The following is a 27,647-nucleotide window of genomic DNA, read 5'->3' as shown; positions in this document are numbered from 1 at the left end:
TCTCTGAAGCTGACACGGTGAGCGTCCTGCTGCTAGTGCAGAATAACGCGAAGCACGTTGCACTGATCGGGTGTGGTTTAAATAGGCCACTGGAGTGCTTAGGTGTCTCCTTCCACAGCCTCGCCCAGACAAGAAAGAAGTTCCAGCTTCCAGAACAGTTCCAGTATCCAGTCCCAGGGAGTGGTGCTGGCCACACCCAGAAGGTAAAGTAGTTCCAGCCAGGAATGGATGAGGATATCATCCTACAAGTAAGTGGGCAGCATGGTCTGCAGCAGGTAGGTCCACCCAAGCACCATTCCTCTCAATATGAGCCCGGCGCTTCCTGTGCCGGGACTGGGTTCCCTTATGAGCCTGGCGCCACTGGCGCCAGGACAAGGTCCAAAAGGCCCCTGTGGGGACCGGCTGGTGCCTGGAATGGAAGTTGTGACCCTGCTTCCAAGGATGTTGGGCTGGGTCTGACTCCTTGGAGACAGCGGTCATGACACTAAGCTTGCTGAGGGGAATCGGGATTGAAACTGCAATTGTTGTTATTCCTGATACCTGTGTGCCCTCATTTCATCTCTTCATATTGCATATTGGGGGAGTGAGTACTAACAGGGGGAAAGAGTGATATGAATTCATATCAAGTTTATTTCTGTGTTAAAATCTTTCATATCACTGCATTTCATTCAACCCACAAAAAGTATTCTTTGCTACATTATTCTTCCTATTCCTACTCCTAATTGAGTAAAGAGATTGTTGATATTGTAATATTACCCCTTGCTGACCATTGCATAAATATTCATAAGTGTGATATTCAGATATCCATATTTATAAAAGTGTGACATATATATTGTTCAATTCTTCAAATAAAACTTTTAATTTGCAAAACAAACCTATTTCTTGGTTCAGTGAGACCGGGGGGGGGGGAATTCAAAGAGAGGGGCATTATACAAGGGAACATCATCCAGAATTAAAAGAACATTTGACATAAAATATATAAATAAGGGTTTCCATTGGGCATCCCATACAAGGCATTGACTTAATTGGAGTGCTGGATTGACATATAATACCTATATTAAAGTTACCTTCCTAGAACCAATTAAGTTGCATACTAAGTTTTGAGAGTTACATGTCAGTGATGGTGAGTTTTTGGTGTAACTACTATGTTTTTTCTGAAACTAAAGTATAATTGAAGCGAGAAGGAAGATCGAGCGATTGCCGATATTCATGACCTCCCCGTTATTTTGTACTTTTCATTAAACTGACTCCCTTTGTCAAACCATTGAGTTGTCATTATTGATTTGATGGAAGAGTACGAATCTGCATCCCCATCCATCTCAAGGGTGCTGCGACTCATCTTAAAGTGCTGTTGTAAACCCCCAGTCCTATGGGCCCGCTCTAGTCCATCGAGCCCAGTGGCATTTGTGCTAGATGGGCAGAGCCTATATGGTAGGCTAGCCCAAAGCAACTGGAGTGGTTTTGATTACTCCCAGCGTTCATTCTACTGTGACGTAGGTTCAGTTGTGGGTCGTTTCTTTACACTTGTGTATTAAAAAGCTAGGTTTAAATTTTTCTGGAAGCTAGGTGGTTCTCTAATCCCCATTTCTTTAGGGATGAGTTACACAAGTTTGCTCGAGAGTGGAAAAAGATGCGCCTCCATGTTTCTTAGCTGCATCTCCTTCGTGCTTGGTACGGGGTTATTGTGGATTGATTGAATTCTGCTCCCTGATGCATAAGTGCTGTGTGATACAGTGCTTTAAATTGGATCCTTTTCTTTAGCGGCAGAAAGAGGAGGCTTGTCAGGCTGGCATAATATGCTCTCATCTCTACTCCTGGTAGTAGTCTTGCGTAGTGTTTTGGATACATTCATTTCTTGCTGAGGTGGTTTGTTATGTCTAGTCACGGGCTGTCTGGGCCATCCTTTGAGTGCAAGGTGATGGACGCAGAAGCATTTTTATACTAAGCCATTGATTCAGGGCTCTAGTTGGACCCCATTCACCAACAGAAACAAGATTTGTATCACTTGATGATTCTGCTCTTGTTACCATTTCTACAGGCTAGTAGTTTCACGTTAATTGTTGGTCAACTAGGCATTTACCTCACTAAAGCAACTGTAAAGGGATGTTGCATACCAAATAATCGGTTTCTAGAAATGGGGCGACTATTCATGCTGCAGCATATAAAGCTCATGCCATTCCAAATTATGTACAAAATGTGGCATGGCCTTGTGTATCCGCCCCAAAATCACTCATTTAAGTATTGATCAGAAAGTACACGAAAAGGTCAGAGAGCGTCTACTGAGAAAGAACAATGCCAAATAGTCTGTTCTATAGGAACGTGCCCACTCGGGAGGGTCTAAAACTGTTTCAGCTCACTGTACCTTTCACAGAGGAGAAATGTCGATTTGCTAATCAGTCTGGCCCCTCCCCACAAGGGCAGTCCAGCACTGAAATGCTAGGCAATTCTCCTCAGAACAAGAGTACCAACCACAATCCCAGACATGTGTTTTTCAGCCTAGTCGATCCTCAGTGAGATCATGCTGAGCCTCTAAGGACAGTGAGAAAGGGGGTCCATGTCTGGATTACCCTGGGTAAGGGATCAGAAAATGATTGAACATTCATGAAGCAAAGCAATAGCTTTTTCAATATTAAGGTGTTTAGAAGGGCAGACTATCAAGGCCAAGACAAAATGGGATGTGCAAAGTTCAGGAAAACATTTCACTCTTTTTGAACAACTTGGTCCATTTGTTGCCTACTCGTACGCATACATAAGGCCATGCCACATTTTGTACATCACTAAAGGGAGTCATTTGAGTCGATTGCCGTTGTGAGCCTGAAAGAATTTTCTACAGTTGTAACGTGCAAGTCTGCTTTTTATGCATTGCATTATTGGGGCCTTGTAGAGGTTGAAAAGGAGCAGTGAAAGATTTGATCCTTGTGGCACTCTGCATGCGATGGCTCGTGTTGAGCTTTAAGGAGGTAGGCTGCTTCCATTCTGTCGGAGGAAGGATTGTATCCATCTTCATGCAGTGCCGCAGATGCCAGATTCTTGCATTTCCTTTATCAAGGTGCTGCAGTTAATGATGTTGAAATGGGTGAATATAGGTATCTGGTTCTCAAAACCGGAGAGTGCCGATTCAGTTCTCAGTCGTCTAAATCCTACTTGAGATTGGGCCATCGCTTGATTTGATTCCACGTGTTCAGGGATCTTTGTATATGTAATGTTCCAAGATTGTGTGTAGTGTACGTTTGTCAAGGGCCTGATGTTGGTCTGGTTTTGTGCAGTATTCTTGGACAAGTTTAATGCAGACTGGTTTGAAAAGTGCAGGTAGTATAATCTGGTTTCCAAAAATTGGTTCATCGGTTTTTGGAAATAGAAGGCTGGGGTTTCTTTGCAGAGTAGGTTTTCAAAGATGTCCGTCAGGCAGTGGCCATTTCAGAGAATCAGCCTTCTTTCTCTTTTTACAAGTTTGGTGAAAGTATCTGTGATAAGGAGTCTGAAATGATAGGAGGTTTTTTTGTACGCAGGCGTGGTCTATCGTTACCTAGGTGTCTGCGACCATTGATTGCTGGATGCAGATTGTTTCCTGAAAGGGTTGAGCTTCTGAGATAATGGGAGGGTCTTGCCGAAAGAAGGAGTCCCCATTGATTATTTGGAGTAGTTCCTTTGGGTTTGAAATGTCAATGCAGAGCTTCCGAGATAGTGGGAGGATTTTTCACAATGGATGAGTCCACATTGACTATTTGGAGTATTTATTTTGGGTTCGAGATGTCATTTGAGCTTCTGGGATGGTCTTTCACAGGGGAAAGAGTCCTCAGATTATTTGCAGTATCTCTCCATCGTGGGTTGGCCACTCATCATTCTTGGTGTAGTGCAATTGCTTGTCCTTTAAGGATTTGTGCTGGTGGATTTTTCTCGCATGACTGTTGGCCTGGTTGAAGGGTTTTCTCCAGGACTTGTTCCAAGTTCCGGTTAAGAGCTCAGAGATGAGGGAGGTACAACCTTGAGGTTTTTTTTTTTAATGGGGCGAACCGTTTTTATGGACAGCTGTGTGCCCACACATCCATTTTGAGTTCTGTAAATTGTCAGGGATCTACTCTTGCAAAGGCAGTGTATTGGGCTCAATGGTCTCTATCGGGCACACAACATCTTGGTTAAGATGTTTCCGGTTCCTTTTGCCTGTGGTCACTAGGTTTGTGGGTGGTAACGATTGAGAAAGGGATGAGGTGATTGCTCTCGATTAGCGGAATGGGGTGACAGCGGTGGTTGCATCCTTCCTTAAAGATGGTGTCTAATGTAGGACTGGCCAAAAGGATCCACTGACCTTTTTGATTTAGACTGTATATTTTTATTTTATTAAGCTATTGTTTCACACACAAAATTGATTTTACACCCTTTGAGGACAGGTACAAAAACATGTACTGTTATTGCACTCCTTAGTTACCTTGACCATCTATCTTTTAAAGGTATCCCTGGCACTTCTGATTTTTAGTCTGGAACTCAATGTCCGCCAGCAAATATGTTGTTACTGTTCGGCCACCCTCTTTCGCCATCCCCAAAGCACGAGCTAACAGGGTAAGGATATGAAGTGTCCACTCTGTGTGGCAGCACACTGCGACCCTCCACTGAGGGGGACAGCGCTCACCTCCCCCCTTCCCCCCTCATGCAGTCTTCTGAAGGCCTCCTCTGGGGTATCTTCACCTCCAGGGGCGCCTCTGGCGCGGAGGATAAGGGCGAAACAACGATGGGGCTGTGGAGAGCGCGGCCACGCCCTTCGGAGCGTTGCTCAATGAACGGTTGCTGAGGCGGCACGGGTCAAAAGAAGCCGAGGCACGGGGCCGCGGGACAGGCCGGGGCTTTCAGATGCAGGGCTACAAGACCGCGCCGTGCGCTCCGTCATTAACTATGGCGCGTGCGTTTCAAAGCGAGGCGCGGATAAACCGCCAGCACGCGGCCACGCACGCACGACGTGACCCCAGGGTCAGAACGCTGCACTGGCACCGCAGTTCTTCCCGGTGTCGCCGCTTTCTGGCTACTCGGCAGAGTCTATGGCAGACACTGGATTGAGCGCGGGGGTTGCAGTAAGCACCGATCACACGCGTCTCTTCACGGACAACACACGAACGCTTTCTCGTGCGAGTGCGTTTGGACCCCAATATGAAAGCTTCGAGTCGATATGATGCCCACGGGCCCATGGCCAGAGGCATGTGTTAGAATCAAGGTAAGACCGACATGGCCATACAATTGTCTCAGGCACCAATGAATGACTGGGCCACCGTTGCACATGGCAATTCATTCCTTATGTGACACTGAATGGTACCCAAGAGCAAAGTTTTTTGATAAAATGTGGTGCAAATTGTGTATTTCAAAGAATATTCAGTAACAATGGTCAACTACTAGCCACATAGTGAACTAAAAGTGGGCCACTTCGACTCTAAAAAAAAAAACCCACACCAGCATTTTTCGTTTTTGGTCCGAGCCTGGTTTGGTTAGAATCCTTTCGACACAGTCTTGAAATGACCCCCCGCCCCTCCCCCCACCGCTTTTGAAGTGCGCTTGAGTGACAGTACTGAGCTGCACAGCTGTATGCCTTTGATCAGCCTCCGCGACCAGAGTCCCGCAAACCCACTATCAACTGGAGTGGGCATCAGCATCACCAGTGGATGGGTCGACAAGCCCCGCCAGTCTATAGGAAGTCAGTTCACGGATGGGCCCCAAAGCCGACTGGTTCCATGGTGCCCCACAAAGCACCAAACTAAAACGCCAAACATTATCGCTGTAGCCGGGTCTCTGCCACCCACAGAGCCAGGTCTGTACGAAAGCCTTCCAGGGCAGCTACGAGCGCTACGAAGCCACAACGATGTGCGCTATAGAAAGACTGGTTACGTAATATCACAACTCTAGGTTAAGCCCTGCAATATAGGCGGAAGGTCTACACAACAACAAAAACAGCCTGGCTTTGTGCCGAGGCCGAACAGGGTTGGGCCCACCTCATTGCACGTTCATTTGTGCAGCACCCTCCAGCAGCTAGACTGGAAGAGGGGGCAGCACCCTGCAATCTGCAAAGGTGGGGGTGCAAAAACGGAGCAGAGCAGAAGCCTCCCAGCAAGAGTTTAAACGCGGGTTGTGCCGAAAACTGCTCGTAACAAAAAGCCCCGTTAAACCCACCATGGGCCGAATCGCTTCTCACTCAATTATGCACTCTGGTATGAGGGGCCGCCGTTAATTGACCTACCAACTTACTGCAAACACGCATACTTTAATAAGCCATTGACAAGACTGGCGCCCCCCTACCCCCCCTCGCCTCGCCTCCCCACACCGATCATGTACTCCGACCGGTGGGGTGCAGAAGACGTGGCAACTAACCCCCCGCCCCTCTTCCAAACCTAAACAGACCCTCCCACCGACGCTCCCCCCACCGAAATTGCCCGCTGCGTCCGCGCATCTACAGCAGGAGAGCGCAGCGCAACCACCGCGCAGAGGCATCTGCACAACCCGCGCTGCTCGGGGCGGACTCGGACCCAACAACGCACCCTCTGTCAGAGACTCGAACAACTGGCGAACTCCGCCACAGAGTTCGGTGCCGTCGTCACTGACTGATGGCGGGCAGCCACTAGTATGCTGGCATGATGGAGCAGGCGGACTTGGCACAGTCACCACAAACAGACGGACCGACTTGGCAGTCAGCTGTCGAACGACTGCTCGGCAACAGGCGATTTAACCTCACGGAGGTAGACGTGGCTGTAGATAAAAGCTGTGCGGGTACTTACTCTCCTCCCGGTACTCACCGTCAGGCGGTGCAGGGAAGCGGTGCAGAAGAGCGCTGGGTGGGAGTCCGCTGGGAGCGCAGAGAGCAGAGAACTCTTATTCTAAACAGATCAGCACCGGGGCATGACGGGAGCAGTTTAACACAATCCGTGCCTTCAGCCCCAGACTGCCCTACGCCCCCCCTCCTTCCCACCCAGGCAGTCCGAGCAACCAGATAATCCTAGAACGTCAAACGGCAGAGTGAGCGACACCCCCGGAGAAGAGAGGGGGGGGGGGGTGTTAAGGGACGCTCGCCCTTCCAGTGGCTGAAGAGACTGGAGTGCACAGCCTACCGAGCCCCTGGAGACAGGCGAGACATCCCTGCTATTCGGAGGTTCGGATGGACAGAGGGACGGACGACAGCCTTGGTGGGCCAGAGACTGATTACCAGAGAGCTACGGGGAGCTGTGCACGAAATAGCACGGGCACCGGGAAGCGAGAGCAGCCCTGGGGCCCGTGCTCGACTGTGGGTGGGGGTGAGGGGGCAAAGTACTGTTGCTCTGTAGCAGTACTGAAAAAACTCCTACTCGGCCCTACACTACTACTACTACACCATCAGGGATCCAACAGGCATAGCTTGTCAGGTATGCCCATGGCACTTCCAAGGTAGCATGGCCCGAGGGAGGCTATGCTCTCTGTAACTGCTGGACCCATATGCATGCAAATGCCATAACCGACCCACCCACCCTGCATAAGTGAGTTAGACCACACAGTTTGCAAGTGTTGGCAATAAATGGCCATAGGATTTTATTGTTACAGATATGGTTATGGAAACTTTTGGGCACCAGGTCCAGAGGTAGCCCCCGCTGGCCTGTGCCGCCTTTCCTGTCCCACGACCCGTTGTGGATACTGTGGTGTCACGTGCCGGAAGAGAACGGTCACGTGACACGAGGAGTGGGAGGAGATTAAAGGAATCACCGGAACTGGCGGTTTCGCGCCAGTCCGGGTTTATGCAAACCACGAAGGAGTCGCGTGTCTCTTTCTTCGCGCAGCGCGCTACCTCGCTCCCCGCACCGGAGCTCCCTGGCAGGGGGCCACAAACACGCTGCCTCCGCCGCTCGCTCTAGCGGCGAGAGGATCCAATATCACACTGGCGACGAGGCGGGTGTGGACTGCACGCCTCCCAGCACCAGAAGGAGCCACGGCGTCCACAGACCCACGACAACTCCGCGGAGGCCGGTAAGCTTCAGCCCCGGCTCCGCCCACGCAGAGGAAAAAAAAAAAAAAAAAAAAAAAAAAAAAAAATTTTTCTTTCCTTTTCTTCCATCCATCGCACTCCCATACCTGGCAGTAAGGGAGAAGATATCTCTGGACACGCAAGATAACCATTGCGCAGCCCACCACGGCCCGGAACCGCAGCGCTCCACACGACGCCACGTGCCGCCACACCAGGCAGCAAGGGTAACCTTACCAACTACGCTCAGCCCCAGGAACCATCACACAGAACAACATGTCGAGCCCAAGCACAAGCCCAACAAGGATCAGCACTGGGTCCTCATCATCAAGGAGGAGCATCACCGAGGAGCGCAGCGACCCCTCACTGACAACGTTCATGCCGCCATTCGACCCGTTCACCAGTGGAGCAGCAATCCGGTGGGAAATATGGCTGCAACAATTTGAGATGCATCTAGAGGCACGAGATATAGCCACACCCAAAAAGATGCGCACCTTCCTTTTGCTCAATGTAGGGTCGGCAGCCCTGCGCCTTTTCAACGCCCTACCAAACCGCGGGAATGACACTGACTACGCAGCGGCGAGAACTGCGCTCACCAACATGTTTAAGCCCGACCTCAATCCGGACTATCCCACGGTGGCCTCAGGCCAACGGAGACGCAGAACGCTTCATGGGATCACTAAACAAAGTGATCAGAATTGCCAAAGAGCAAAAACACCCCTGGCTAAAGGCAGTCTACCGATTTCTGAGGACACACCGGCAAACCCCACACTCAGCCACTGGAATCAGCCCAGCAGCCCTCATGTTTGGAGTACCAATACAGGCAGAACTCCCAATACATGCACACTGGGTCGCACCCGAGTTAGACATCCAAGAAATGGATGTGAGGAGGAAGAAGCGCAACGAACAAGAGAGCGTTGCCAGGCGTGCCCACCATCGGGAACTGAACCCCGGAGACACTGTCCTCGTCAAAAACCGGGCACAGCCAAGGAAGATGTCACTAAACTTCGAGGTCCGTCCATGGACAGTTCAAACCACCAACCACAGCATGGTCACGGCCACCCGAAGAGGGGAGACGGTGACCAGGAACATATCCCACTTCAAGAGAGTTCCCACGGAGATGTGGGAAGAACACCCCCTGTCCCCGAAGGAAAAGACTGTTGAGACGCCCCAAAGACTCACACCGCCAACCCGCGAATATACGCCGGAAGAATCAAGCAGTCCGGGCCCACCAGAAGTCGAGACAGAAGAAGGAACCACCACCGACACATCGCCCAAAGAACGGAACGCCCGCTACAACCTGAGAGAGAAGCCCAAACCGTCATCCCGCCTAAAAGGGTATGTCATAGATGGGGTATATTGTAAAAGGGCCAACCGAAGAGACAATGATCCCTAGTAAAATGTATTTTGTAACAGGTGTGAATTTACCTCCAATTTGGGGAGGAATGTGGTGTCACGTGCCGGAAGAGAACGGTCACGTGACACGAGGAGTGGGAGGAGATTAAAGGAATCACCGGAACTGGCGGTTTCGCGCCAGTCCGGGTTTATGCAAACCACGAAGGAGTCGCGTGTCTCTTTCTTCGCGCAACGCCTGTTTGAGTCCCCGTTCAGGGTCTACAGATTGTGTTTTCTGTTGAGCTGGAAGCTCTTTTTATAAGACCCAGGGCTTGAAGTGTATCTGTTGGGGGCTGTGACCCAGCCCCCAGAGCCAACTGTCTGGCCCCCCCTAGGCAGGGGGTGTGTGTTCCTGCTCTCTGCCTGCCTTGTTTGTTCCTTAGGGCGCTAAGCACCCTGCTGCTTGGTGGAAGGGTGAGGTGATTCTCACCTCACCCTTCCTTTGCTTTGTACTGGAGGGAGACTGCTGTCTCCTGTCTAAATGGTGGAGTGGAGAGGGGCCAGGTCCGGATAGTGGGGGGAGCTGGCGCTCTCCAGGGCTTGTTGCATGGTACCAGCCTCACTTTGGGAGGCCCTACAGCATTGCCCATAACTGCTGGACCTATATACATGCAAATGCCATAACCGACCCACCCACCCTGCATAAATGAGTTAGACCACACAGTTTGCAAGTGTTGGCAATAAAAGGCTGCAGGATTTTATTGTTACAGATATGGTTATGGAAACAATAATCACATATCCATATAACCTACTTTTGGGCACCGGGTCCAGAGGTAGCCCCCTCTGGCCCGTGCCGCCACACAGGCAGGTTATCGGCTGCCAGTGTTTCCCCAAAAGTGATTATCTGCAGCCCCTGTTGGCTAGGGTGGAGGAGATTTCTCAGAAGAAATGTTCCATGCCTGGTCCTGACAGGTGTGTGCCATCCTTGAGAAATAGGTCAGGATCTCCTAATGTGATGGCCGGGTGTTTTATGAACCCTATGCCCCTGGCTATGCAGAATTGTTCTATCCCTCTGTTGAGTTTTCTTCTGGAAAGGTCTATAGATTTGTAACAGGTGGCCCCCTGCCATTTTCGTCTGGGCAGGATGGCTGAAAAGTAGATTTCAGTATCTCTCCAGCTGTGGGAGATGCCTGCTAGGGAGGCGCACATTTCCTCGAGTAAGCTTCTTCTCCCTGTGGACACCAGGTCATTGCCACCTAAATATATTATCAAAAATTGTAGGTGACCAGGTCAGCTAACTTGTCGTGTATGTCTGCCCAACGGAGGCCTCTAACGCCACCAGGATGCAATAGTATTCTTAAATGGTGCCCCCCCCTTGGTTTCTTCTGCCCAACGCCCTGACCTGAAAAACGAACGAGTGACCGACTATCCATGCTGACGGAGAGGGTTGGTCCATTTGGCTGGAGGTTCTGGTGGGAGAAAAGGGGGTGGAGAGGGCTATATTAGTTCTGGTCTGATGTATATTTTTTAACAGTCTGACTTCCATCCCCCTATGTTTTTTACCTGTTTTGGGGTGGGGGGGGCAAGTCCCCCATGCCATGCTGCGGTTGCAGCCCCGATTCTAAACAAATGGGTCCCGAATTCCTTGGGGTCCCATCCTGCCTTGCTGATGGCTTTTGACAGAACCCCTTTGAATTGATAGCGGCTTAGTGCAAGGCATCCCTGTGAATTAGGAACCTCCCCCCTACGTTTGGCCTCTGTGCATAGTATAGGTTGGTGATGCACATTGGGCAGTTTGTTGAATAGTCAATGCAGCAAATGCTGGTGGTACTTCTGGCCCCCATTTTGGACTGTTGTATATCTATGGTGACACTGTCCCCTCTAACCCTGGTTTCCATTATGCCTAGCCCATTGCTGGCTTTGGTGGTGGAGGCGATGAGCTCTCCAATGTAGAAAGCCCCAAAATATGCCAAGGAGAAGGCAGTTCTAAATAACAGGCCCTCCTATGGATGATGGCAAATGTTTTCCAGTTGGCTTGTTATTTTTACTAATTTGTCAAAAACAAGAGGGCGGCGGGTGTCTACCTGGGGTCCCTCTATTTTGCCCCAGCACTTCATGGCATACGTGATAAGTGCGCTCTGGGTGGGGGTCTGTGTCCCCCTGGAGTTTGGAGTAGTAGGATATTGCCACTAGGTGTCTTTTTGCCCAATCCCTTTTGTACCCTTTGTCATGTGCCCATTTAAAAAATATTTCTATCTCCTTTACTGTTATTAATTCAACGTGGTTTAAACCTGTTGTCTTAAACACATTTTGTAAGCACTTACTGTACTGTGCTGTGGCAGTGCTGGCCAGTGCTTTCTCTGCCATTTCTGTAAGGAACCCCGTACCAGGGTTCGTGATCTCTGCGAGCAGAGTGTAGTTGGCACCTGTATTTGAGGTGCCTGATTTTGCTTGTACATCCCGGCCTTGGCTCTCTGGCGGCGGCGATGTAATTTATTTCCCAGCAGTCCGCTGGTATTAACGTCATCATTTCTTTGGTGTGAGGCGCTAGCTCCCGGAATCTTGTCCACTGAAAACGAGATAAAGCATCTGCAATGTTATTATCCGTTCCTATGAGGAGTTTGGCTTTTACCACAATGTTCTGTTGTAGCGAGACCGTGGTAATGGCTCTTAGTACCTGCTGGCATTTGGTGGTTCTTCTGTTTATGATGCCTACCACTGCCATGTTTTCACACCAAACCAAGACTTCTGTTAGTTAGCTGCCTGCCCCAGATGCGTATTGTTAGCCAGATGGGAAATATTTCTAAAAGTGTAATGTTTTTTGTCCATCCTGCCGACTGCCATGTTTTTAGCCATTGCCCGGCCACCCATTCTGTGCCCAGGATGGCTCCAAAACCTTTGCTGCCAGCTGCGTCTGAAGGGAGTTCCCTTGGCCCATGCATTTATTGTTGTGCGCCATAGGATGCTCCCATTAAAATGTTTAAGGAAGTTCTCCCAAATTTTTAGGTCCTCTTTCACTTCTTTGCCTAGCCGGATATGTTGATGGGGTTTGGTGCAGGATTTGGTTTTGAACTCTACTTCTAGAGAAAACCTTCCGTTGTGGGAGGATTCTGGCTGCGAAGTTGAGGCTGCCTGCCAGTGATTGCAATTCTTTTACTGTGCCCTTGTCTTTTGTGCTTAAAGTTTGGATATTTTCTTGTAGTTCCGCTATTTTTGTGTTGGGGATTCTGCAAATCCCCCTGGCTGAGTCTATCTCAATACCCAGGAAGATTATGTTGGTGGATGGCTTGGTTGTCTTCCCTGGCCAGAGGGATGCCCCATATGGTGACCATCTGTTCCAGCTCTGCTAATGCCAGTTTACATTCTCCTGACTCTGAAGGGCCCATGAAATCGCCTAGGTAGTGTACTATTTTTGCCCTGGGGCGTTGCCCCTGAAACGCCCATTGTGAAAAGGAGCTGAACTGTTCGAATAGGGCGCAGGCGACTGTGCAACCCATGGGAGGCATCAACATAAAATGTGCTTTCAAAGGTAAAGCCCAGCCATTGTTGGGATTTAGGATGGACCGGCAAGCGTCTGAATGCGGATTTGATGTCCACTTGGACATTAGAGCGTTCTTGCCGCATTCTTGTAGACTTACGGCCTCTTGGAATTGGGTATATGAAACAGCTCATTAATTATGCAGACTGCCGCCATTCAACGAGTGGCCCTTTGGATAGGACAGGTGGTAAATTAGCCTCATTTTGCCTAGTTCCTTTTTGGGAACCAGGCCTAGCAGTTAAAATAGGTAGTCCTGGAATGGCATGGCGTTCCAGGGGCCCGCTATTCTCCCCAGGCTTAGCTCTTCAACTTGCATTTCACTGCTTCTGGGTTGTCCCTGGCAGATTTTAGGTTTTTTGGGCTGTTGGGAGACCCTGTTCCTTTAAATGGTATGATAAAACCTTTTCTGAAACCTTGTAGAATTGCTGCGTTTGTTTCCCTGTCCGGGTAATCCTGTAGTGCTTTGCTGAAATTGCTGGCGTTGATCGGTGTTCTGCCTGGTGCTAATATTGCTTATTCTTTTGGCTGGCCTGGGTGTTTGTTAATTATTTTTGGCGGGGAGTCTGGTGCAGTTGCTGACTGGGTGGTCGCCACTGCAGTTTGTACAGTTGTGTTTGTACCAACACTCTTCGCCCCATGTGCATGAGTTTTTTGCAACTTTCCTGCATGGAATATTGGCTTTGGGACCGTGTTGGTTTTTGTTCTGTCCGTGGGCATTAGACTTAGCCACCCAGGGCTGGTTTTTGCGAAAGGGCTGCTCCCGTTTTTTGTTTCTCATTATCTGTGCCCCTGTTGCCCTGAGAATTTTTGTTGGGTTTGGTTGTTGTCTGTGCGACTTCTTCCTCAGATGGAAGCTCAGCGTTCAAAATGTATAAATCATTTTGCACCTCATCCCATTCTATGGCAGGCCTCTCTGACATACCCCGTCTGAATCTGAGTCGTAGGCCAACCAGATTCTGCCTTTTTGGGCGATTTTTACCTCTCTGACTTTATCCATGTAGGCCCATAGTTTGGCCCCATCCACAGGGATTTTTTCCAAATATATGGTAGCTAAAATGGCAAAGGATTTTTAGCCAGTTGTCCCAGTTCTCTTCTACTTGGGCATTTCTAGCTGTTGCTTTTTCTTCTATTTTCTTGGGATCCCTAAAAGCGTCCCTCCCTTTTCTTTGGGCTTGAATTAATGAGAAGATTTCGATAAATTCTTTTGCCCATATGACTTCGATTGTGGTGTCTATGTTCCATGCTAGGCATCTTTTGTATCTATTCAAAATTTGTTTGGAAAGATTTAAACTTTTGGTCTAATTGAGCACTGGTGATCATTACCATCTCTGGTTGGCCACTTTTGGCTGCATCTGCTTGCCCAGGTGTGCTGGCGTTGGGGGTTGCCCATGCCTTTAATGCACCATCTTGGTTGGGTGTGGCTGTTGTAAGCCTGTTTGGGCTTGGCTCAGTTGTGCTGGTAAGTGACAGGCTGTTGCTGCTGCCTGGTCCACCGTTGCCGATGCAGGTGTGGGCGGGAGGGGGGCGGTATTGTGATAACTGATGCCTCAAGGGTGGTGTTGTGGTTTGTGTCATTTGTGTTTGCAGGGGACTGCAGTTTCTAAAATCCAGCATCATTAATGTCCCTCATGTTCTCAGACAATTTTGACAAAATATTACTTGTTACCTTTGCCTGATCCTTCGCTTGACTTCTTTGGGGGTGGTGAGGTATCACCTAAATCAGGGGGCATGGGCATCAGGTAGGCTGTATAGGTTTTCCCTGACCCAGGCCCAACCGTAGTGTTCAGCTACCTCGATTGCTGCAAGCAGCTGGGGTGATTTGGCTTATGGTGGTGGACTTGCAGTTCCCTGTGATTTTCGTTTGGGAGCCACCCGCCTGTCAATTTATTCTGTGTACAAGATTTTGGTCCCTCGTCACTGTTTGGCTTGTCTCTGCGCATTTATGCCGGTTTTCTTGTAAAAACAGGGTGGGAGGGTCGTGTTTTAAAGAAGGACTGGTGCTTTGTTACAAGCTTTTTCTAACCTTCCTTGCTTGTAAAACTGCACCTTGTATTGTGCTACACGGCTCACGGGATGCAAACCTGCGTTGTTTTGTGTCTTGCTTCCAAAGACGAAAGTGTTGTAGTTGATTTATGTTAGAGTAAAACAAACTGTTTTCTACAAGAAAACCCCTGTTGAGTTGAGACGCGTGGTACCGTACTTAATTTAATGAGTGCGGTCCGTGCTCTGTGTAGTTTGCCCCGTTGCTTGCTATTTAGAATAGCCATTAATATTTGTTAGCGTAGTGTTTTCCAGCCATTGCTTTCAAATATTGAAACCACATAGTACGCGCCCTGTCCGTCACGCTGTTCCCTGCGGCGAGGCCTGGGGAGGGGTTTGTATATGCGTTCGCTGATTGGGCATGCTGTTCGGTGTTTGTTGAGATTGCGTAAACAGTCAGCGTGTGGGCTGTTGCGCAACCCGGGCTGGGGGCTCGACTTACTTGAAATTTGTAGAAAAAAAACACACCTCCCGTGCCAGGCTGCTACTTTATTTTCTTCTCCTTCCTGGATCGCGCTGCAGACACCGCCTGAGCTCCCGGGCGTCTGCAACTCCACGTTCTGCCTGTATTTTGAACAGTACGATGTTCAATAGAGAAAAAGGTGAAAAAAAAAAGACAGTGGCCCTCATTACGACCCTGGCGGAAAGTGACTGACCTGACCGCCACAGCGTAAATAGCGTTTCCGCCATTGCACGACGGAGCAAAGTGCGGCTAATTCCGACCCATCGGGCACAAGCACTACTCCATGGCGGAAGTGCAATGTCCGCGATGGCGGAAATGTCCCCAAAACGCCCCCCACCGCCGTCGTACGGCGCCCTAGGTGCAATTCCGCCAACCATCTTAGCGGACACCGTAATGAGCGGCAATCGGAAAGTACGGTGACCGTAAATATACGGAAACGGAAGTAAAAACATGGTCCCGGAACGGGAAACAGCACGCCGTACACCTATAAAATCAGAATTCCCACACAACCATTAAAAATACTACCCTGAGACACATCACAACCCGTCATCCACCCTAGTGAAAACAATAACAATGGGAAAAGTAGCGAAAAAAGCGTGCGACCGCAAGCGGCAGGTCCACTTCTCCCGTGAGGAACTCACCGTGCTCACAGAGACCCTCCAGGAGAATGCTGCCGTCGTCTTCTCGACGCAAATGACCAGGACGGCACTTGCGAACAAGAAGGCCATATGGGCCCTGGTGGCACAGCGGGTAAGTGCGGTGGGGACCGCACCCCGCAACCCACAGCAATGCAGAAAGCGATGGGACGACCTGCGGATACGCGTCCGGAGCATACTTTCTGCCAACCGAAACATTGCCACAGCTACCGGGGGAGGATCGGAATCACCCATCAAGTTGACCCCCTGGGAAGAAATCTGTGCCTCCACCATTGGAATGGAGAGTATAGAGGGAGTCGGAGGGATGGAGAAAGGAGTGCAGACATCCGAAGAATCAGGTAGGTGGGCCAAATAAAACAATGCTAAATCCACAATGTCCAATCATGTGAAGTACCATGTGTCCACATAGTGCAACAGTAACACATGTCCAGGAGAACGTCCACATACATTGGCCTGATAGCGCACTTTAAAACTCACAATAAATACATAAATAATTAAAAACCCTAAAAACACCCTCTACACGTGCAGCATGCACACCCTAACTGCAGGCTGCAAAACAACTGCATCCTCAATCCACACAAAAATGAAACCACCTCTAAGGCCCCGACCCAAATCACCCTCAGGTACCACCCCAATGCATGTGATACATTGCCATTCCAATTTCAACAGACCCATTAATAACGCTCGCCCTCCTTTACTCCACCACAGGGTCCGATTCAAACGACGAGCTCCAGGACACCCCTACCAGCACACCTGCAAAGAGGGCCAAGACCAACGGCCAAAGACCCTCCACCTCAGCTGCACGCATCAAGACACGGCAGCAGCACAAATCAAGTGACAGCACACAGGAGGGAACTTCAACAGGCACCCCAGCAGCCAGCATGCCCACAACAGCACCACCACAGGTCCCCCCAATGGATGCCACAGAAGGCACTGCTTCTGGTGGCAGCAGCAGCATAGGTGACACTGCATTAATGGCAGCATGCTCCGACACAGAAAACGGGGATGTCGAAGTAAGATCCATCCATGACCTGTCTCAATCCCCCTGTTTGTTCCATCCCGTACACCATGAGGATACCACGCAGGGGCACCCACAAGACGACTGGCCATCCCCCCACAAGCCCTGTGGCAAGGCAACATGAGGTGACCAGCCCCTCTGTGACACCACCGCAAATGGCCATGGCCCAGCAGAGGCAACAGTCCCTCGACCAGGTGATCGTGCAACAGCAGCAACTGGCCACGCTCCTCAAGGACCATGCTGATGAATGTGGGGGTACTAAGTCAGCCATAGAAACATCTACTGAGACACTTAGTGTCTCTGTACTTCTCTCCATTTCTGCCCTAAGGGCACAAATGGAGAGAAGCACCGAGAGCCTGAGAGTACAAATGGAGAGAAGCACCGAGAGCCTGAGGGGGGAACTGCATGCGACGTCCAAAGACGTATGTGCTGAACTTGCCGCTGTGCGCCGTGTGCTCACTGAGCTCTCACAAACCCTTAGGGACATGCATGGACGTGAGCAGGCAGAGACATCATCCGTTGCAAGTTCCGTCCAGGGCAGCCCCCAACGTAGATCTGGGAGGAACCTGCGCTCCACAGGCAGGGGTGTCTCTGATACCCGCAGAGGGGGCTTGCAATAGCGTCTGCCCACTGACAATGAGCATCTTTGGACACTGGTGTTCGGGGGGGAGGTAGGAGGGTGGAAGGGGTGTGTTGGGCTCACTTGGGTGGCGGGTCGATGGGGTGTGTAACATAATTTCACATATGCGATAAACATTTCACTATCATCCAATGAGATGTGTGGACATTGATCTTTGTGTACGAGGCCATTATAGGCGTACAGTCCATATTGTGCATGTTCCAGACACACACATTGCCACAAGTCCCGTGTCCATGTATCAGCCACCAGGCGTGAGTGCTAGAAGCATGAATCTATGAGAATCGGACGAATGTCTCAGCCCTCCTGTGCCTCGCGGACTCCTTGAGGTGCTGCCACATCCCCACCCTCATCATGACCATCTTCAGGTGCTTGCAGTTCTGCGTCAGGGGGCATGGGCACATTTCTACGTACGCACATGTTGTGTAGCATGACACATGCCATGACCATCTTTGCCACCTTCACATGGCGGTACAGGAGTGCCCCGCCAGACCTGCTGAGGCAGCGGAAACGAGTCTTCAGTAGGCCGAATGCCTGTTCTATGACTACACGGGTACGTGAGTGGGCATGGTTGTAGTCCTCCTCATGCTGGTTCTGTGGGTTCCGGAGTGGTGTAAGGAGCCATCTCTTCAGTGGATACCCGGCATCACCTGTATGTGGACAATAAAGGATGTTTGTGGAATGACATTGCTATGTACGCCCCCCCCCCCTCCTGCCAGGTCATTGCCGCATCACATACCCCCCATTATCATGCATGAAATGAGACTCACCGAGTAGCCAGGATCTGTTCCCTGCGTGTCGCTCCATGTAGCGTGGTATTGTAGAGTTCCTCAAAACCATAGAATCATGGGTTGATCCAGGAAATCGGGCACAACAATGTGTAATGATCCTGTTGGAGTCACACACCATTTGTACATTCAGAGAATGAAATTGTTTTCGGTTGTGGTACTGGGCCTCCATGGCATGCGGGACGACCAATTCCACATGGGTGCAGTCGATGGCACCAATGCAACCCGGTATGCCGCCAAGTGCATGGAATCCCACTTTTGTGTTCGTAATTTCCTGCTCCGAGCGTGGTAGAGAGATGTAGTCGTCTGCGTGCTTCAGGAGGGCATCGAGCACTTGCAATAGTGTCCGTGAGAACACTGGCTGTGAAATGCCATGCAACTGTCCGACTGTGTGCTGGTAGGTGCCTGTGGCCAGGAAGTGGAGTACAGACACCACCTTCAGTAGGGGTGGAATGGCGGTTGGGCTATCTATCATGCTGACAAGGTCAGCCTGTGTCATCTCCACAATGGCGGTTATGGTGTCCCGGTCCAAACGGTAGAGGGTGTGGATCTGCTCATCCGCGAGGTCGAACGGATGTGCTCGGAGGCGTGGGATTGCGCGCTGCCTGCGTGGTGGTAGTGGCTGTGCTGGCGGGCCTTGCTGGCCCTGCCTTGCCCTCCTCCTCCTCCTGCGTCTCCTCTGTGCGGCCGGTTGTTGTAGTAGTTGCTGTTCCTCTTCTTCTTGAAGTTGGAGTACTTGCAGTGCAATCAGGTCCCCCAGGGCCAACATCGCTAGTCCTGCCGGTAGCATTTTGGTGTGGGTGTGGGAGGGGATTGGGTGTGCAATTTATGTGTTTTCAAGCTGTATTGCCTCCACCTGTGGTGATTCATTCCACCTGTGCAAGCTGCAATCCCCTTTGGGCGAGCACGTCCCGCACACAACGCTGCAATTCGACGCATGGCATCTTGCTATTACAATCATGTATATGATCCCGATGGCAGTGAAATATTGGTTCATATGTTCATTCTGCTATGGTCCCATTGTTTCACATACTATCTTTGCAGTCGAGAACAAACTTGTGAAGGGTCAGTGGAATGTAGTACTCGATTAACGGTGGACCCTCATGCAGCACTGTACCGCGGTTCACCGACGGGCGGGGCGTCCCATTTGTGAGTGAAGCCAGTTTGCATTTACACACAATGCCGCACTACATGGATGAATTTGTGATTTCAAGCGGTCACAGATGCCTTTTCGACGTGATGTTGCAAATGAGGTATTCGAAGGACGGCGCTTTCGGTCTTCAGCTAGCGGCGAGGAGACGCCCACAGGTCTGACTGCAAATATAACGTTCTATTGTTTAGTGTCCTTGGGACAGGGGCCATGGCGAGAATGCAATGATTGATATGAATAGTATGGGATGCGCAATAGCGTAGTGGACGATGAGGCAGGACGTTCCCAAATGCATCTTACTTCACAACGCTGGAATCCCGGCCTGGAGCACAGTGGATTTTGCAGACTGCATTACGCACAGACTCAATGGAAATTTCACATGTGATGTGAGTAAATAATCATGCGTTTTCATACCGGGATGAGGAAATGATGTATGGATGCATGGACAGATGATTTAATGGAGAGTTTGCCATGTACAGGGCTTTTTGGAATCTATCCACCTCCCCTGCGCTATGTGATGCAGAGCTGCCATAGTGGGACCATCGTCTATCTGCCCTTGTTGTACCCTCCGTGTCTCGACGCGCCTTCATACACTTGTGTCTATGCACGTTACTAATCCCATCGAATGGATTCTGTTTTGACAGACGCATGCACACAGGCACTCGTGTGTAATAGTGTTCCCAGCTCGATTTTTATAGTTATGATTCGCAAGTGATTTTTGGGTGGGAATAATCCTTTGGAGTGGGCTAGCATGCATATGGCTGTAGATTTAGTGTGATCATTGAAGTGAGTAATACGAATCAAGTTCTGATGGCCTACTATTCTTTTTCATTTCATTTGGGTGACAGGTATCTCCTCCCCTTTTGCCGCTGCCATCTGTATGCCACTCCTGCAGATGGCTTTTACTCCCGGCACCTGCTGCTTCGAGTTAATCAGTGGAGCACCATTACGATCTTATGGGACGATCGCCAATGGGCCACATGCCCTTACGCAGTACTAGTGGCTAGGAGCAACATTTCGAGATTTCAGCTGGACTAGTGCCTACCTAATGGGACGGCCCTGCAGTTGCAGGCGCTTCCATGTTGCCTTTTTGAACGTGAATGTAGCCCCTGTGTACCATGAAGGAACAGGGCGTCACACAAGAAGAAGCTGGTCATTTATTGCGGATGCAGCCCACAATGATGAAATGTATTTTGGGGTTCATGACCTAATGGCTGTATGGGCTTGGTGATTTTGTGGTGCATTAAATGTCTATTCTGATTTTAACCGTGTAGCGTTCTTCTTTGCAAGTAATGTAGCATATTCCTATTTGTGGTGCGATGTTTTGTGAGAAGATCTGCATTGGGTTCCGGCTTCTGAGTATAGTTGCGTGGTACTGTACTGGCCGCGTTTGCCTACGAAGCCCAGTGTGGTCAGGGATAGGGGCTACCATTGTGACAGTTTTAATGATGTCCTGCTCATGGGCGGGGGATTTGCTTTTGTGTAACAGATGCCGGTCAGCCAGGTGGATTGGTGGAATGATGTGATTATCTGAATATGGCTGGTCACAGGTGCCTGTGTTTGCGTGCGTTTCTTGGAGGGAGACTGAGGTCATGTCCATTGGAATGGCTTCTGTATTCGTGCCATCTGTGCCCTGCAGCTCCCATTGGCCACTCTTGAGATGTGCCTGGCTGCTCAATCACTCTGCCAACTTGTGTGGTCCATGCTTATGCTGATGGTTGGTTGGTTTACTGGCAGGAGTACAGGGCTGGTGCAGTCTCCCTCAGGATACTGCTTTGTATGTTGCCTTACACTGGTGTCAGTCGATGGGGGGGCCTGTTTTTGTTTGTCTCATTTTTCTGCTCATGTTGCTGTACTTGAACCTTCACATGCCTGTGCTGCATCAGTGCGGCAATGGTGCCATGGCATAAATGGATGCCCACTCACAAGGCACTTGGAGCACCTAGATTCATTTGTTCGTTGGCATGCATGGGTGGCTTGTACATTTCACTGGTTGCATTTGTGTCTTCATTGCACCTACGAGGAGTTGTGCAATGTGGCCAGGGAGTGGTGTACAGGCACTCAGTAGGGCCGTTTACGGTTGATTCGCGAAGCCGTACTTCTCACCATGGCGGAATGGTACTTTCCGCCATGCTTGATGGCGTTAGGTACATGTCCGCTTGGATCGGAATTCGCGTACCATTACGCCATGGTGGTAATTACGGTTTGGCATGGCGCGCGTGCGCGTACTTGGTGCAGTTAGCGTTGGCGTTCACTACGGTGTCGCTAATGGCATCGTACTTTACGGTGACGGCTCATAATCGCACCGAGCGCTATTCGATGGCGGTATTGCATTTCCGCAATCGTTTTTCGATTTCCGCCAGGGTCGTAATGAGGGCCATTGTGTTTTATGTTGAGCTGGAAGCTCTTTTTGAAGTGTATCTGTTGGGGGCTGTGACCCAGCCCCCAGGCCGGCAGAGCAGACTGTCTGCCCCCCCCCCTGCCAGGTTGGGGGGGGGTGTTCCTGCTCTCTGCCCACCTTGTTAGTTCCTTAGGGTGCTAGCACCCTGCTGCTTAGTGGAAGGGTGAGGTGTTTCTCACCTCACCCTTCCTTTGCTTTGTACTGGAGGGAGACTGCTGTCTGTCTAAATGGTGGAGTGGAGAGGGGCCAGGTCCGGATAGTGGGGGGGAGCTGGCCCTCTCCTGGGCTTGCTGGATGGTACCAGCAGTTACCTTGCCTCGCTTAGGAAGGCTCTACAGCATTGCCCATAACCAGTGGACCCATATGCAGACAGTAAAACAAAACCTGGGTGTAGCTTGTGCATTCTCCTCCCCCCAGGTAGCACAGGACACATTGCTTTGGTGTTGGCAATAAAAGGCTATATATTTTTATTTGCACATTTATGGGCATGACAATCATAATTACATAACCATAATCGGCTGTACTTTTGGGCACCAGGTCCTGAGGTTGCCCCGTCGGGCTGTGCTGCCTTCCTTATCCCACGACAGTGTGGTCACCGTATGGTGGCCTGTCTTCTTTCTCCTTCTCGCCCCTTTTCTAGGGTGGGAGTTTTCTGGGGAAAAAGTAGCGAGAGACTGTATGCAGTGAACTCTTATCTGGGTGCCTGTGCAGGGTCCCAAACTGATTGATTGGCCCCAGGGGCTGGCCCTGGGTCTTTGTTGTGCCTGTGGGGGGGGGCTGTGCTGCCAGCACCCCAGCCAGTGCCATCAGCGCCTGGGGTGCTTTCTGACAGTTTGGTCCTGCCTGTTTCAGGGACGTCATTTGGGGGTTGCAGTAGCGACCCCCTGATGTCTCCCTTGCTACCCCTAGAACATTTTTTTTTTTACTTTAATTTTTTTTTTATATGTAAGCTCCTGGGCTGTGGCCAGTGATACGTGGCTCTTTATTTTTGTAGTGTCTACTTTCTTGTCCAGGCCTAAAAAAAAGCTTCTGCAAGTGTATCACTGAGCAGTGACGCTAAGAAAGAATAGGAACACAGTTTGTCTTTCTGGAATTCTAGCCAATAATGGCCAGACTCAAAGGATTCTTTCCAGGCACACTTCAGGTGGTGAGTCACTGATTTAGCCTGTTCTTAAACACCTACTCAAGCTTGCACCCTTCTGAGGTCGATAAATGAGTACCAACATAGGTTAGGCGATATTGTATGTATATTTGATCTATATAAAGCGCTAAATAAGTGCTATATAAGAACATATCATTTGCCCTTTGAAGTCTGCATGCATTGTTTGCTTGCATTCTGTCATTTGATAATATGGTCCTATAGACACTGATATTAACGATACATATGGTGATCCATTCTTGGATGAAATGTATATAACAGTGACATCGCAACCATATTTTTCATAGTGTAGGAACAATATGTGATGTCCCTTCCTGTTTTGTCAAGGGGTGAAAGGTTGTGTTCCATCGCTTCCCATGACGTCACTTCGAGGTGGGGGTCAAATTACATCACTTCCTGTGATGTCATGTCAAAGGTCATGTGATGTCACTTCTGATACCCCTGGCATTTTGGTGAAATGATGTCCCTGACCCGTTTCCTGCCTGACCTTACTGGGTGCTTCGCACCTCATTGGGAGGAAGGGCAAGGTGTTGCTTAACACCTTGCCCTTGATTATTTTGCCTTAGCTTGGTGACGGTATGACTGCCATGCACGATGGGCGTGGTTGAAAGCAGGAGCGCCGCCCTTGTGTTGGGCTGCTGCTCTGGCCCTCCCCCGCCTGACAGCTATGGGGCACGGGTTACCTGCCCCCGCTTGGTACCCTTGCAGCATAGGCCATAACCAGTGGACCCATATGCAGACAGTAAAACATAACCTGGGTGTACCTTGTGCATTCTCCTCCGCCCAAGTAGCACACAAAACATTGCTTTGGTGCTGGCAATAAAAGTCAGTGGAATTTTATTTGCACAGCTATGGTCATAACAGACAATCATAATTGGATAACCATAATATGCTGTACTTTTGGGCACCAGGCCCTGAGGTTGCCCCCTCTGGCCCATGCCGGCACACCTGGGCGGGTTGCCGGCTGGCCAGTTTCCCCCAAAAGTTAGTTAGTGACATCCCCGGTTGTGGTTGTCTAGGGTATCCGTTATCTTTGTGGAAATGTTCCATTCCTTTTCCCCCGATAGATGTGTCCCGTCCTTATGAAAAAGGTCCGGGTCAGAGTTATGGCGCTTATGAAACAGGCCTCTGGCTGTACAACATTTTTTGACCCCTCCATTTAGTTCCCTTCTAGCAGTGGCCACGGATTTGTAGGAATTTACTCCCAGCCAAGTTTTCCTGGGTAGCATGGAGGAGTAAATCATTTCTGTGACCCTCCAATTGTGGGCGATGCCTGCTAATGAGGCGCATATATTCATATAGTTTTCTCCTCTCCATGGATACTAGGTCATTTCCCCCCAGATGGATGACTAGAAACTCGGGCGGGTCCCTGTAGGCCACTAAATCAGCCAGTTATTCATGTCTGACCAGGAAAGGCCTCTGTACCCCCACCAAACCAAGAAGTAATTGTGTTCTCAAAAGGTGCCCCTTCCTTTGTTTCTTCGGCCCATCGCCCTGTTCTGAACACAAAGAGTGCCCTACTATCCAGGTGGATTTTAATTGGGCGTCCTGATCTGTTTGGGGGGAGGGGGTGGGAGAAAATTATATATTAATTCAGATCTTATGTATTTCTTAAAACAGTCTTGATTTCCAACCTCCTATGCTTTTTACCTGCTGCGACCCCAAGCCCCCCTGCCATGAAGTGGTTGCTGCTCCAATTCTAAAGGAATGGGTGCCAAACTCTTGGGTCGCATCCTGCTTTACCTATAGTTTTAAACAGAATCCTTTTTAATTGATAATGGCTAAGAGCCTAGGAGTCCCTGTGTATTAGAAATCTCGCCCGTACCAGAAGGCGCTGTGAGCAGTAAAGGTTGGTAATGCACACGGGGCAAGTCACATCACCAATACAATGTTTATTTCTTTTTGCACCCTTTTGGACATCAATGGTGATGTGGTCTGCCCTCACCCTTGTGTCCATCATCCCCAAGCCATTGTTGGCTTTGGTGCTGGATGTTATGAGCTCGCTCACTCGAAAAGCTCCAAAATATGCTAGTGAGAATGCCGTTTTGAACAGCAGTGTTTCATAGGGATGTGAACATATATATTCTTATCAGTTTTTGAAAATCCAGCAGGTCTCTTATCTATTTGTAGCCCTTCTACTATGCCCCAGCCTTTTAAAGCATGCAAGATTAATGAACTCTGTGTGGAGTCAGTCTCCCTGCAGTTTTGAGAAAATAGGATACTGCAGTGAGGAGTCTTTTTGCCCAATCTCTTAAAACCCTGACTGTACACCCACCTCAGAAATGCATTGATGTCGTTTGTCGTCAACAATTCTACATTATTTTGTCCCGACACATTTAGTACCGTTTGCAGACACTCACTGTATTGAGATGTTGTGTTGTCCGCCAAAGCTTTTTTGGCCAGCTCTAACAAGGAACCCCGTGTCAGGGTCCGTATTTTCTGCAGGCAGAATATCACTGCATACACTAGTGTTGGTAGAATGAGGTTGCACGGCCCAGCCCCGGCTGTCAGCGTGGATGCAAATTTTTCTAGAATCTCCCAGCAGTCTTGGGATCTCACATCTCTTTCCAGGCGTGGGTCGCCATTTTCTTCGAAATTTTGTCCACTGAAAACGAGAAAGCATCTGCAATGTTATTATCAGTTTCTGCGATGTGTTTTGCCCGGACTACGATATTCTCATACAGCGTGATTTTTGTGATCGGTTTTAGGGTTTTCAGTACCACATGGCATTTGGTTGTTCTATTGTTGATAATTCCCACCACTGCCATATTGTCAGACCATGCATAAATTCAGTGTTTGCTAGGCGCCTGCCCCACATGCGTAAGGCTACCTAGATCGGAATGATCTCTAAAAGGGTAATGTTCTTGGTCCATCCTGCTGAATGCCATGCTTCGGCCACCCAGTCTGCTTCTAGTATGGCCCCAAAACCCTTGCTCCCTGCTGCATCAGTGATCAGCACCCTTTTGTCACTTGAATTCAATGGCATGCACCAATGTGTTGCCCTGTTGAAATCTGTGGAAATCTTCCCAGAGTCTTTCTTCATGTTTTCCCCCAATCTGATGTGTAGGTGGGGTTTGCTGCATATGCTTGTCCTCAATTCATACTGCCAGCCAGCGATTGCATCCCCAACTGCTTTTTTCCTGGTTTCCCATTTTCTGAATTTTGTCTACTTTTTTCCCTTGGTATTTTGCAAATCCCTGCTACAGTATCTATTTCAATTCCTAGAAAGGGGATTTTAGTTGCTGGTTTGGTTGTTTTGTCAGCTGCCAGAGGTATGTCGCACTGTGCTGCCATTTAAAAAAAAAAATAATCCTGACAGAGCCCTTCTACACTCCTGTGTGCCCGCTGGGCCTACTAGCATAAAATCACCTAAATAGTGCACTACCTGAGCCCCCGGCACCTGTTTCTGGAATGCCCACTGAATGAATGAACTGTTCAAATAGCGCGCATGATACTGCACAGCCCATGGGCAGGCATCTATCCACATAGAATTTGTTACCAAAAGAAACCTAGCCATTGTTGCGAGTTCGGATGGACTGGTAGTATTCTAGTTTTGCCAGCAGTGCCTTCCTGCCGCAGTATTCTCAGCGCTTCTTGGAAATGTGTATAGGTCACGCCGATTCTGTTTCAGGGATGCCGTCGTTCCCCGGTTTCTTTTTTGGAACCAAACCTAAAGGGATACTATAACATTTTTTTTAATTTTGCCCCATGGTCCCCCTATCCTGTCCAGTTCTAGTTCTTTTGCTCCAATTTCTGGGTTGTTTCTTGCTGAGATTAGGTTTTTTGTGATCTTTTGTGAACCGTCTCCTTGGAATGGAATGAGGAAGCCTTTCCTGAAATCTATTGTGCTGAGGTTTCTGTCCGGGTAGGCAGATAGTGCTGTGTGTTAATGGGGGTCCTGCCTGGTGTTAGCTTTATTTTCAGCCCTGTATGATTGATCCTCTTTGTACTTTTAACTGGTAGCCGGGTACAGATGCTGTTGGGGTGGTCACTCCCACAGTTTCAACAATTGTGTTTGTACCTGCACTCCCCCCCCCCCCCTGAACATTGATATTTTCCATATTTCCAGCAGGTGGGTACAATTTTGCTGGAGTTTGGCGTTTTAGACTGGCTGCAGGTATTCGACCTAGCCCCCCCTACCCCCCATGGCTGTTTTCGAAAGGGCTGTTCCCCCTTATTGTGTCTTTCGTTTTCTGGTGCCCTGTTAACCTTTGGGTGTTACTCGTTTTGTTTGAGCCCTGAGCCATCTTCTGATGGGGCTTCCCGTTCAGATATAGATCATTTTGAACTTCCCATTCTATGGTTCTTTGTGACATGTTTCTCCTGAACCTTACATCATATGCTATCCAACCATCCCCTCCATATGCAATTTTGACTTCCCGGATTGTGTCTATGTAAGCTAGGATTTTGATCCCATCTCCTGTTTTTTTTTCTAGAAACTGTTGCTAAGATGGTAAACCCCCTTTAACCAGTTGTCCCAATTTTTTTTTTGGGGTCTC

At 49.5% G+C, this 27,647-nt stretch overlaps 1 protein-coding gene across 2 annotated transcripts in view; it reads right to left on the bottom strand.

Moving 5' to 3' along the window:
- COX4I2 (cytochrome c oxidase subunit 4I2) overlaps positions 1–27,647 on the bottom strand; it is a 215,565-nt gene that overhangs the window by 154,963 nt on the left and 32,955 nt on the right. Inside the window, exon 1 of one of the 2 annotated variants that reach the window (XM_069650977.1) lies at positions 6,771–6,923. The exons of the other annotated variant lie outside the window; for it this stretch is intronic. The gene's annotated coding sequence lies outside the window, so the exon portion shown is untranslated. Of the gene's footprint in view, positions 1–6,770; positions 6,924–27,647 lie in introns of those variants that run through there. 2 annotated transcript variants of the gene reach the window in all.

Source organism: Ambystoma mexicanum, chromosome 3p (assembly GCF_040938575.1).
Source record: "Ambystoma mexicanum isolate Mex_15411 chromosome 3p, UKY_AmexF1_1, whole genome shotgun sequence".
NCBI classification, from domain to species: Eukaryota; Metazoa; Chordata; class Amphibia; order Caudata; family Ambystomatidae; genus Ambystoma; species Ambystoma mexicanum.
The sequence above is the reverse complement of the archived record's forward strand: the minus strand, read 5'-3'. Positions and strand labels throughout refer to the sequence as shown.